This window comes from Sinohyriopsis cumingii, chromosome 16 (assembly GCF_028554795.1).
Source record: "Sinohyriopsis cumingii isolate HCF-2022 chromosome 16, ASM2855479v2, whole genome shotgun sequence".
NCBI classification, from domain to species: Eukaryota; Metazoa; Mollusca; class Bivalvia; order Unionida; family Unionidae; genus Sinohyriopsis; species Sinohyriopsis cumingii.
In genome coordinates, this window is record NC_142976.1 from 79,148,513 (window position 1) to 79,162,780 (window position 14,268).

Below are 14,268 nucleotides of genomic sequence, written 5' to 3' on the forward strand. Positions count from 1 at the left end.
CTATTATCCATATAGAACCACACTATTCTAGTGTGGCATGACATATGCATTATAGAATATCTTTCTCTGTTCATGAAGTAGATGTGATGTATGTGATTTGGATTTTTAACATAGCTTTAACAATTTTTCAGTCATATTTGCTATGATGTCTGCAATGTGGCAGTTTATAGTGATGTCTAACACTGGGGCATCAAGCAGACATGTAGCAAGATGTCCCACCCAGTCACATTATCCTGACACCAGGCTGACCAGTCCTAACACTAACCTCTTAATGCTGAACGCCAAGTGAGGCAGCTGTTAGTACCATTTTTGTAAGTCTTGGTATGACTTGGCCAGAGATCAAACCCATGACCTCCCGCATCCAAGGCCGATGCTCTAACCACTAAGCCACTGGAGCAGTTTCATGAAGTAGATAGGGTATATCCTGTTCAATAGATAAGCAGCAAGTTAATTTTTTTAAATAACTATAACAACTTGCATTTTGTAGCACAAAATATTGTTTATCATGATGCCAAATAATCTTTGAGACTTTTATATATCCATTCCTTTTATCATTACTTTGACTTGCTCAGGTGGCCTAGTGGTTAGAGCATCCACCTTGGATGAGAGAGGTTGTGGGTTCAAACCAAAGACTTATAAAAAAGGTACTGGAAGCTGCCTTGCTGGGCGCTGTAGCAATATATGGCTGAATATTTGTTTTAAACTACATTAAAAATCCCAATCATAACTTTCAAATAATTTTTCTCACTTTTAACTCTTGCTTGAATACATAATGATCATGGCTTTTTGATTGGCTGCATTTATCTTCATACCATTGTGCTCACATTAGTTAGCTAGTTTTGCCAAATCTCTATTTAATTTAATGCTAATCTCATGGCCTTTGATCCAGTGTTATAGAATGTCATGTCATCTGCAAACATGTTGGTGGTGGATAGCTTAATATAATATGGTAAATCACTGATGTATAGCAGCCCAGTGTGATACAGTGAATCACTGATGTGCAGCTTAAGGAGTAATGGTTCAAGAAGTGATCCTTGTGGAACACCTGACTTTATCAATTTCTTATCTGAAAGTTTATTTAAAATAGAAACTTGCTGTTGTCTGCCTTCAAGATAGGTTTGAAACCAAGTTAAGCTTTCGTGGTGAACTTGATATATACTGGGCTTTTCCAGCAGGATTTGTGATTTACAAGGTCAAAAGCCTTTGTAAATTCAAGTAACACTGTGCTAGAAGGTTACTTTGATCTACTGCTGTTAACCAATCATCCATCATTCTAGTTAGTGTAGTCTTACATGAATGTCCTTAATGGAAGCCTAATTTTCATGAATGTAGTAAATTAAATGATTTCAGGTAGTTTCTAAATTGATGCCAAATACATCTTTTAATATCTTTGAAAGCGATTATATAACTGATATTATAAGCTCTATAGTTATTCACATCAGAAAGATCTCCCTAATCTTATGTATTTGGGTTACTTTTACAGTTTTTGCTTGTTAAGAAAAATACCTGTGGAAATACTTAGATTGGAGATATACATAAGTGAAGGTGCAATCAAATGAGATGAGAGTTTTAGGAATTTAGCACTTATATTATCTAGACTTGTAGGCTGTTCTGACAGAGATTATTTAATTCATTAAAATTTAAATCAAGACTTATTTTATGTATTCTGAAGCTCTCTTCATTGTTAAGTTTGGAGGAAATATACTGATTTAACTCCTCACTAGAAATTTTTTATGACTTGTGAGATCCACAAGTTTTTCATTTAAATTCTCATAGTTTTCATTCGATGTATTTGCAATGTCAAGAGGTTCTTGCTGAATATCACCATTTTCATCATTAATACATCTAAGTTATTGACAGATTTGCCCCTCAAGTCACTGAAGGTATTCTGAAATTTTATATTGTTGGTTCAAATCCACATGAAGGCAGTGTGGTATTTCCAACCATTGTTGGGTCAAATCCTCATGGAGGCAATGTGATTTTTCAAACCATTGTTGGTTAAAATCCACATTGAGGGCATGTGATTTCTCAAACCATTGTTGGTTCAAATCCTCGCTGAGGCAATGCAATTTTTCAAACCATTCTTGGTTCAAATCTACATAGAGGCAATGTGATTTCTCAAGCCATTGTTGGTTCAAATCCACATGGAGATAATGTGGTATTTCAAACCATCATTGGTTCAAATCCACATGGAGGCAATGTGATTTTTAAAACCATTGTTGGTTAAAATCCACATGGAGGGCATGTGATTTCTCAAACCATTGTTGGTTCAAATCCTCACTGAGGTAATGCAATTTTTCAAACCATTGTTGATTCAAATCCACATGGAGACAATGTGATTTTTCATCTTGCATGTTAATGAAAAAGAAAGTGAGTTCCTTTTAAATGAAGTAAGAAAAAACAACTATGGTTTTTATAAACCTGTGAAAGAAGATTAAAAAAGACAAGATGGCAATTTACACTTCAGCAAGAAAATATGTTATTTGTAGTCCAAACAAATGCACATTAGACCATTGAATTAATGTCTGTGATTCAGGATAGAAAGACTGGTAGTAGAAAGTTTAAGGCAGAAATTTGAAACTGGGTGTTTCTCTGTGTTCTCTGGGTGTCATAATGGCAATAAAAAATATGTACTGTATTCACTCTGGGTGTTGTTGAGGCTAGCTTTGGCAATACAAAATATATACTATATTCACTCTGGGTGTCACTGAGGCTAGCTTTGGCAAAAAAATTGGTACTGTATTCACTCTGGGTGTCACTGAGGCTAGCTTTGGCAATAAAAAATATGTACTGTATTCACTAGTTGTCATTGAGGCTAGCTTCAGAAATAAAAAATATGTACTGTATTCACTCTGGGTTTCATTATGGCTAGCTTTGGCAAAAAAAATGTACTGTATTCACTCTGGTGTTGTTATGGCTAGCTTTGGGAATAAAAAATATGTACTGTATTCCATCTGGGTGTCACTGAGGCAAATTTTGGAAATAAAAAATATGTACTGTATTCATGTTGGGTGTCATTGAGGCTAGCTTTGGAAATAAAAAATATGTACTGTATTCACTCTGGGTGTCATTGAGGCTAGCTTTGGCAAAAAAATTGGTACTGTATTCACTCTGGGTGTCATTGAGGCTAGATTTGGCATCAAAAATATGTACTGTATTCACTCTGGGTGTCATTGAGGCTAGCTTTGGCAATAACAAATACATACTGTATTCCCTCTGGGTGTCATTGAGGCTAGCTTTGGCAATAAAAAATATGTACTGCATTCACTCTGGGTGTCAATGAGGTTAGCTTTGGCAATAAAAATATGTACTGTATTCACTCTGGGTGTCATTATGGCTAGCTTTGGCAAAAAACAAATGTACTGTATTCACTCTGGTGTTGTTATGGCTAGCTTTGGGAATAAAAAATATGTACTGCATTCCCTCTGGGTGTCACTGAGGCTAGCTTTGGCAAAAAAATTGGTACTGTATTCCCTCTGGGTGTCATTGAGGCTAGCTTTGGCATCAAAAATATATACTGTACTCACTCTGGGTGTCATTGAGGCTAGCTTTGGCAATAAAAATATGTATTGTATTCACTCTGGGTGTCATTATGGCTAGCTTTGGCAAAAATATTGGTACTGTATTCCCTCTGGGTGTCATTGAGGCTAGCTTTGGCAATAAAAAATATGTACTGTATTCACTCTGGGTGTCGTTGAGGCTAGTTTTGGCAATAACAAATACATACTGTATTCACTCTGGGTGTCATTGAGGCTAGCTTTGGCAATAAAAAATATGTACTGCATTCATTCTGGGTATCACTGAGGTTAGCTTTGGCAATACAAATATGTACTGTATTCACTCTGGGTGTCATTGAGGCTAGCTTTGGCAATAAAAAATATGTACTGCATTCACTCTGGGCGTCATTGAGGTTAGCTTTGGCAATAAAAATATGTACTGTATTCACTCTGGGTGTCGTTATGGCTAGCTTTGGCAAAAAAATATGTACTGCATTCCCTCTGGGTGTCATTATGGCTAGCTTTGGCAATAAAAAGATATGTACTGTATTTACTTGCTTACACATTCAATGCATCTGCAGACTGGACAGAATCAGATTTACTGTCACAGAATGTGGCAGAATATCTTGGTCTATGCAATTTGTTTGGAATAAACAGCATATCAAATAATATAGACCCATATCTACTAATACATTATGCAATGGCAGATCAGAGTCTATGTTGTTTGCAGTTGGACTGAACTTATAAGTGAGTATATATAGTAGGTAACTGACCAATCAAATGCCTATTCAGATGCATGTTCATTACCAATGATAGAGATAAAGTGACACAGCTGGGTTAGCAGTTTATGTATACTAGGGTCATTACACCTGGCCATGACTTTAACTGAGTTAAGTAGAAACAATATACAATGTAATTTATTCAGACTGATGGTGTTACCTAAATTACATTATCCAAATTGCTAATTGGAAACATATATCAATAAACTACCACTAGAACAAACTAGGGGTGTTTAAACTTTTTAATCACTAAAAACTGAATAAGTCCAAAATATTTCAAACCTTTTTTGAAACAGGCTCTGTAAATTGTTGTTGTTTTGTGTTTAAAGCAATTTCTCAGCACAAGATAGGCTGTATGGTGGTCAGTATAATTGGTGGAGGAAAAACCCAGGAAAACCCCTTTAAGAACCACTGACCCACAGAAAACTACTGGCAGCTTTCTCACATACTCACATTGGCAAAGACTGAGACTCAGACCCTTGTGGACAGAGGTGAGATGGCAGGGACTGGTCAAGGCATGTGCCTTAGACCACTTGGCCCCTGGGGCCACCATTAAAATGTAAATATCTTCATTCCATAGTGGTAATGTATTCAAGCAATAGTGTTCACTGATGTTATGGGGCAGTAACCTTAAGTTTGCAACTACATGTTTAAAGATGCTTATTAAACAAAAGTCCCTCGAAGGGACTGATGCTCTACTGGGCAAAATAATCTTCCTTTCATCTGCTGAGTGTTGAAACCATCTATGATATTTTTCAGCAATAGCAAAATTTCCATATTAGCTGCTGTGGTGGACATATTGGATATCAGATTAGTATTATTTTTCATTTATGAAAAAGTAGACATCATTAGATATAGTCATTTGGTGGAAACCCCATCCCACAATGATCATCCATTCATAGGGAGTAGTGACAACAAAACAACCGTTACTGTACCCATGTGGCATGTACAAATAACACCTTTTTCATTTTAGACCCACCAGAAATCTTCTAGTGAAAATCTCATGTTGATATAAGATTTTCAGATAGTTACTGTGTGGAGACCTCATTGAAAGTCAGATCAGCACCATTTTTATTTACAACCAACTGGATAGCATGGTCTTTTGGTGAAAAGCCCATATCAATGTGATTTTCTATTCAGGAGATATGATAAAAAGATTTTCAAGATGGCTGTTATGGCAACTAGATGTCATAATACTAGACATCATAAGAAGTCTTGTAGTGAAAACCCATGTTCATGTGACTATCCATTCCGAATGAGTAGCGATAACAGCAGTACATAGTGGATGTCCAACAGTACCATTTTCATTGGGACCAAGAAGACCATGGCAAGAATGTGTATGTAAAGTTTCTTTGCAATCCTCCAAATAGATTAGCAGGAGTTGTTATAACAAACTAATGGACAGACACTGGATGAAAAATCATCTCATGAGCTCTTCTGGTTTATGACCAGTAGAATTAAAAATGAATGCAAATGTTTTGGATAATATCATTTTTGGCTGCAGTCTAAAAAACTAACAAAAATTTAGTTTGTTAAATAGTTTTATCTATTCACATATACACTAATGGAATCAAAGTACTGCTTGTGCCTAATGCTTCTTTTTACATCTTTATCCCGTCTTTAAGACTTAAGTTTCATGTCATAAAGACTTAAGTTTCCTGTCTTTAAGACTTAAGTTTTATGTTTATTACTCATCAGTAGTTTTATTGTAATTGCTGAGCATTTAAGAAATCCAAGGTTGAATGGCACAAACTAAAAAATGGTTCCCCAAAGTTTTGAGCTACACAAGCTCTACATCAAGGGAATAAACTGCTTCCATACACACATCAAACATGGAACACAAAATCATATATTCTGGACTTCTATATATCAAAATCAATAAGGGGAATTTATAACAAGAGATATAAAAATAAAAAATGTGTAGCAATACCCCGGTAATAAACAATTGTATTATTTTATCTATCACATAGATTTGTGTTAAGTTTTCTTTCTACAACAGATGCACTTAAGGGACATTAGGGGCTAACAATTTAATTGGGTTAGGGTCTAGGATTTCCTTTCAAAGCAGGATAACCTTACTCTTTTTCCTTCACCTCAGGGTAATTTATTAACTAATATAATGAATATAAATAGTTCTTGTTTTTTGACAGACAAATCCGAGGATAAATATTTTGTAAAAGCTATTTGGGGCCCAGAAATAATAAAAAAAGTCACTAACCCCTCTCATGAAAAATAAATTGTTGGGCCCTTATTTCAAGTCTGGGCTCATATCAGTTTCTGCAGAAATTTACTGCCTGTTCTAGGAGATAATTGGCTTTTGATGACTGACTTCTTGTGAGGTCCAATTTGAGGGGACACATGCTAGACAATTGTTTACTGATAGGAGAAAGCTAGGTAAATCACAAATAGACATAAGTAAATACAGGTACTGATTACCATATATTTATACATATCTGTCCTCGTCTAGGTCAAAAGGTGTACTGTATTTTTTAAGTCGCTTCTATTAAAACTCAGATAAGAATATTTAACAAAGGTCACCAGGTACTGTTCAACTCTTAGTCATAATGAAACACATACAACTTTGTTTTATTTTTCTAATAAATTGAGAATTTGTTTTATATGAACACTTTTAACATTAAATTGTGCCACTTTGATAAATATTTATAATCAATATTTATGAATATTGCAATTGCAGTCAATGGATTTTTGGCTTTGAGTGCTATAAAGCATAGTCATTACTGTTCAATAGTCATTAGTGTACATCATACCATCCTTAGCATAGTGAAGTCATTAAAGTGACAAAAGTACCACAAAAACCAACAAAATCAAAAACCCATTTATTAGCCATAATGACTTCAATTAATCACATCAACACCAAACATTCTAATGAATTCTGATTTCTGGTTGTACCTAGATTACATTATGGGAATTACAAATAAATAAAAATATATTATGAACTCCAACTAGATCAAACAATCCATTTTATTTTGTTAGTTTCTAAAACTTTACCAAAAACTGAGAAAGTCTAAAACGTTTAAGTTTTTTAAAACAAACTCTATAAAATGTACATTATCTGATCGCACATCCAAGTCAACACTGCTTGATACACTTAGTACATGGATATATATATATATATATATATATATATATATATATATATATAAGTTATGAATGTTACAATAGAACTATGTAGAATAAGAAATATATTCTATCTAGTTGATATAGATATATTCAGAGCATAAATGTCCTTATAGTGGTAATATATTTAGTTCATACTGCACTAAGCTGAAATGAATATCCAATTTTCCTATTTAAACATTGGCTGAATGGCTTTAAATAGCACTCAAATACTCATTGATGTGAATACAAACTTATTGATACTCCCACCCACATCCCTGCGAAGTTGCATTTTCAACAGTCAATGGGAAAAAACTCAGTCAGCCATCTTTAATTAAATAATATTTTAGGAATCCTGGGTATATTTGTTTTACTAAGACTAATCAAATGAATGTAAGTGTGATTCTTCCTGTTTATTTTTTAAACTAGGTATGACCAAAGATATTCATTTAGTGTTCAAGATGCAGCTAAGGTTACAAGACTATGACAAATGACACATTATATGCCTGTCCCATGTTTAATTGATCTCTATGTAGATAACTGAAATTTTTGCACAGGAACCTTGTTTCATCTTTCAGTTGGAGTGACCCTGACCTTTGAATTTTTGGTCCCAAATTGACAGGCTTCAACATTAACCTAAGTGCAAGCAATCTATAAAATTTGGACCAGGTGTGTGATGTTGAACTACATGTAATATTAATGTGCTGAAACCATTTTTCATCTTTCCATCAGTGACCTTGACTGTTGACCTTTTGACCCACAAATCAAAACCCGTATTCCTTTCTCCAAAAAGCAATCTGGCTACAACATTTAGTTGAGATATGTCATGTAGAACTCATGTTACTGCACCAAAACCATTTTGTAAGTTCTCTCAGTCAGTCCTGATCTCTGTAGAATTGTTTCTGACACCAAGTGCAAGTCACCCATCAAGTTTGATAAATGTAGATAATGGAGAACTCTAGTTACAATGATAAAACAATTTTTCTTCATTCAGAGTGACCTTGAACTTTGACCTTTCAAGTATAAAATAAAAAGGTTTCTTCTTCACCACATGTACAAGATATACACAGAGTTAGGTATCTGTAGACAGATGGGTTTAAAGTTTTGATAGTGTCCAAGATCATGTCGTTGAAAATACCTCTTTTTTTCTTTACCTTAGTCAACACTAATTTTCATTTTAAAGTATTAAAATGAGATAATGAGATAAATTACTTGTTAACATTAAAAACAATGTACCTTTTGATATACTGAAGGTATATAAATGCATTTTGCATTCAGTTTTGTAAACTGGTTATGAAAAGTCAAACCTAAAATTTGTAAAATGAACTGAAATTCCAAGCAGCTCATCTACATAATAATACAAATAAGCCTATCAAGTTTCATTTATCTGCCTTTTGCTTGATTGTGCTTACAGAGTTTTTTCCTTGAAAATGTAAAGTCCAAAGAGTAAAAAAATGGTGAAAAATATAAAAATTGCTATAATGGTTAGAAAACCTGTTCATATTATATGTATAAACATAATAATACATGTAAAGCACATTATATTTAGATTGTCCTCCACAAGTAAGTTTGCATTAAATATACATGGCTTCTTCCCCAAAGGTTTTAAAATGTGTAAAACATTAAAATATTGCCACAGTAACCAGAACTTACTCAGGTAACCGAAACCTATTCAGGTCTGGAATCCACTCAGGTATCAAACAGCACTAAACTAAATCAGGATTTGGTTGAAGTAAATCAATGGTGTGAGCACTACAGTATGAAAATACATACAGCCAAAACAAAAGCCATGGTCTTATCTAGTCAAGCCAGAGTAAAAGCCATGATCTTATCTAGTCAAGCCAGAGTAAAAGCCATGATCTCATCTAGTCAAGCCAGAATAAAAGCCATGATCTCATCTAGTCAAGCAAGAGTAAAAGCCATGATCTCATCTAGTCAAGCCAGAGTAAAAGCCATGATCTCATCTAGTCAAGCCAGAGTAAAAGCCATGATCTCATCTAGTCAAGCCAGAGTAAAGGCTGACAAAGATGACTACAAAGTAAGGACAGAAGGATAGGATATATAACAGTCTGAAAGTGAAAAACTAATTGGCATCATGGCTGACAATACCTTGTACTGGAAAATGCAAGCTGATAAGGTCATTATAAAAGTAAAATGCACTGCTTTATCTCTTCAACAGAATAAATCTTAGGGTATCCCCCTCAAGAACAGAAAACAATGATATTCTACAATGCTTATGTTATACCACACCTAGAGTATTGCTGTTCTATCTGGATTAATAATGATACAGAAAATCAAGAAAGATTACTGAAATTTCAACAAACAAAAAAAAGAGCAGCTGAGTTATTCCTGATCCTGATTTAGATACACCTTCAAAATATAATTTTAAAATTGCTTCCATTTCAACAGAGAACTAGTCTGTAAATCCTCACTTGGACTGGCTCCTGATTATCTTAAATAAATATAATTTTAAATTTGTCAAAAAATTTCATATGTATAAACTAAAATCCATCTCAAACAACAAGTTACATTTACCTAAACCAAACTCTGAGTCTTAAAGAAGAGTTTTGCTTTTTCAGGGGCCAAGCTATGGAATTTCATTCCATTTATAGAAAATCAGCTGACTCTGGCCAAGCTTTTAAAAAGCTTTTTAGTCAACATCTATAGAAACGGACATTAGTACAATGCTGTCTAATTCAGTGCTACTTTAAAAAAAAAAATATTTCATGTAATCACCTGAATTTGTTTTACACAGGTTCACACTTAACTAATCTTTGTTTTAACCCTGTACGTATTAATCTTTAAAGCTTTGTGCATATTTGATGGTAGCAATAGATCAATGATTAGTTTTAATATTTATTGTCTAAAGACACCTTATCTTGTACACATTTTACATCATATATATGTACAGGTAATTGCAGAAGGCCTCATGGAAAATTGGTCAGTTGACCAAAATGAGCTTCTACTTTATATAAAATTAGTATTATTCTTCTTCTTCTATTTATTATTACATGTAGTATTATTATCATTATCATTATCATCATGTGGTGTGTCCTTTACTCCAACTCCCTTAGCACTAACTAACCTGTCATATGTTTCTGTGTCATAATGCACCAAAAAATCCAAATCAAATGGTTGTTGTTGTAGGTTTTTTAAAAAGGGTTTAACATCATTTTTTAGCACAAGATAGGCCTTACATGGCAGCCAGTCAAAATGGTGGAGGAATTAACCCAGGGAAAACCCTAGAAAGAAGCACCAACCCACGAGAAGCTACTGGCAAGCTTTTTCACATACCTACATTGGCCAAACCCAAGACCTGAACCCACATGGACAGAGAAGAAATGGCAGTAATCAGTAAAGGATCAAATGGATGGAGAGCACAAAACTAATATGTCTTTCACTTTTGAAGATGGTGGGGAGACACAATGTGCCATGTTGAATGAGCCTCTCTAATCCATGCTGCAAATCTAGCTTAGGATCTTACAGTGTACTGGGAACCTCATCTATTCAACAATAGGGAAGGCAGGATTGTATTCAAGTTAGGGATATTCCCATTTCCCTGTATTCTAATTAATCAACAATTTTATCACCAAAGATAAACCAAAATGGTACAGATCATCTTCTCCACCAGCACAAGTCAGATGTTATACAGTCATTCAAGTCTTCTGCTGAAGCTGGCTACAAGCCTGATCAAAGACTACTCATGAAAATGGCTGATGACACCTCAACCTTGTGACCTTGACCTTTGTTACTCACAAATTAAATTTAAACAAAAAGATGGTCTTACAATGGAGACATGTAAATTAATAGCTATTCAACTAAAGTGTTTTTTAAACAAAAACTCTTCACATTGTTATCAAATGTACTGATCATCACTGCAAGTAGCATTTTCTGAATAAAATTTTAATACTTCTTTGTCAAACAATTATTTTACAAGTTTCAGGAAAAGCTGAATTTTTGGTTTACTGAAGTGTACAAGAATTACACAAGACATCCAGTAATGAGAAGATATGAAACATACAGATTTATCAGTATATGCAGCCAGGTCTGGTTTGGTTTGGTTTGGTTTCATGGTTTGATGTAACAGCACCACTAATAGGTTACTTAGTGCCAAGATAATTGGAGTAAAGTGCCTTGTCCAAGGATATTGCCACAGTAGCTGACACTAACTGATCCAGTGGTAGGATTTGAACCTGCACCTTTTTGGTCATGAATCCACAAACCACTGAGCCGCTATGGCTCCTTTAGCAGTCAGGTACATACAGTATATTACATAAACACTGCATTGTTAGACAGAATAACTAATGGCCCATGAATATTATATAGTTGCATGACACATGTCATCTCTATATCAGCGGTAGTTGATCTGTTTACTAATGATGAAAATGTATGGTTTATTACGCCCCTTTTTAAAAAAAGAATTTCAAAATTCATAACAACAATGACAAGTACAAGAACAACTAAGTTCTCAGGAATTAATTGGTGTTATGACAAATAAAAACTTTTTAGAAATAAATCTCAGTAACTAAAAACTTTGAAATAAATTCCATAAGTTATAAAGCTTGGAAAAAACTTTCAGTATGGTAACTGTACCAATGAAAATCTCATTTTTTTTCTTTGCCATGGAAACATACATACATACATACATACATGCATGCATGCATGCATGCATGCATGCATACATACATACATACATACATACATACATACATACATACATACACACACTGGATATCTTTGATGATAAGCCCCACCACCCCCTCCCCCAACTTCCTGAAAATTTTTTAGGCTTGCCCACCCCTACCCCACAGGTGGTCTCATAATAGGAGAAACACTATAGTCATGGTAAGTTCTGAATAATGAACTGAACAATCAAAACAAGAGCAAACTTTATGATTGACCATATATACTCACTTATAAGTTGAGTCAAACTGCTGAAAAAGATCTGTGATCTGCTTTTGCATACTACACCTCTACAGATCAGGGTCTATGATGGTTGTTCTACTGATTACTCCTAACAAACTGCACAGACCCAGCTCTGACAGCTCATTATGCAATGGTAGATCTGGGTCTGTGCAGTTTGTAGTTGGACACATAGCAGAGTATAGACGTTATGTACTGTAATGTGTTTTTCTTTGACAAACTTGCAGGCATTCATTTTTGGTATAAAAAGTATTGGACAGCCCAAGTGTACCTATTTTTCATATACATTTATTTTAATGTCTCTAGTTACTACCAAGATTTTATGATATTTACTGGTGTTTGGGAATTATTTTAAAGAGAAATTTTTGCAAACATTTTAATTAATTCAGAAATCTTCAACAGAATTTGAACATTTCCTTAAATTATGTTATTTTAATATATTATTATGCCTTACAGTAGTGGTAATTATTTATTATTTTCAGGTCTAAAATCTTAAAATAGAATATTTATGTTCAGATGTAACTGTACAATGCTGCATTGAATTGTAGTTGCAATATTAGTCACCAAACTGCACTTATAACAAAGGGCTGAATTGTTCCAACTACTATTATAAGAATTTGAAGACAAAGGTAGGTAATGTTAGTAAGTGATTAATCTTAGACATATTATACACATGTTCAAACATGATCCAAATTGTAAACAAAGGGTCACATACCACAGAGTTCACGCTAGCTACAAGTACAAATTATTGTTGTATTATGGGGTATTAACCCATGGACATGCCTTGAATGAATTCAAAGTGCATGTTTTCTCTGATTAAAATAAACAGAGAGCCGTAGGGCAGTGAAGAAAATATAAAATATATTGAGAAGATTGTATTATGCTGGTATTAGTTTATGATAAAACTATTAAGCAGAATAAACATAATAAAATAACAAGACTTTGGCATAGTCTGACTTGATCTCTCTATAAATACAATATTTTATACCAACTGATATGAACATAAACATAAATGATACAACAGGATACAGCTGTTAAATACATTATTTAATACCAACTGATATGAATGTAATATAAAGAAATGATACAACGGGATACAGGTACTAAAAATACAGTATTTCATACCAACTGATATGAATGTAACATAAACATATGATACAACATGATACAACCACAGTACTGCTGTATCATATGCAGGCAACTTCTGTTCATACTAGCAGCTACTGTACTGATGCCATCTCTATCTCCCAATATCTGTTGATCTGAAAATATTTTTATTTTTTCCTAAATTAAGTACAACAAATTTAAATATAACTATCTTATGACTGAAATCTCTCAACTTTAAAGTGTTACTCTCTCTGTCTCAGTCTCTATCTCTCTCTGTTCCTACCTTTTAGTCTGTTAATCCAAAGCAGACTGCAAGGCAACAAATTTCCTTCCAGTGGTGTTACTTGACTATACAGATCAGTCCCAAATTAAACTTCTCCAGCTATGAACACCTGAGAGCTGACATAAAACTCCCCTCACTAAATTTCAATTTTGCACAAGTCAGCCTGGGTCCCACACTACTGTCAGTGTGTATTATCTAGTGTCACTTGGCACTATTTCAATAAGTTCACACAAATCAGTCCAGGCTGCCCTCTACAGTGGTGTCCTGAAGTACCCTCACAAACAGATCAAGCCAACTCAATACCATGTAAAACTATGAACCAATGACAGCCCAAAATGTACTGACAGGTAAAACAATCATACCCTGTTAGCTGCATAGCATTGCTGCTACCAAGGGAAAGCAACTATTAAATGTACCTGTAGACTTGTGTGAATAAAGAAGAATTGTAGTGTTATATCCTTTTTATACTCAACTTGCACTGAACCTTTTTCTCTCAATAGATTCATAGAATAGAAAGGGAAATTTAGCCATTATCTTGAGGGTAGGTTTTATCTCCCATATG

At 34.2% G+C, this 14,268-nt stretch overlaps 1 protein-coding gene across 1 annotated transcript in view; it reads right to left on the bottom strand.

Moving 5' to 3' along the window:
• Nucleotides 1–13,992, bottom strand: part of LOC149780863 (uncharacterized) — a 111,272-nt gene extending 97,280 nt beyond the window's left edge. The window contains exon 1 of the mRNA XM_089937962.1: nt 13,707–13,992. The gene's annotated coding sequence lies outside the window, so the exon portion shown is untranslated. The remainder of the gene's footprint in view (nt 1–13,706) is intronic.
• Between the last annotated feature and the right edge of the window lie 276 nt (nt 13,993–14,268).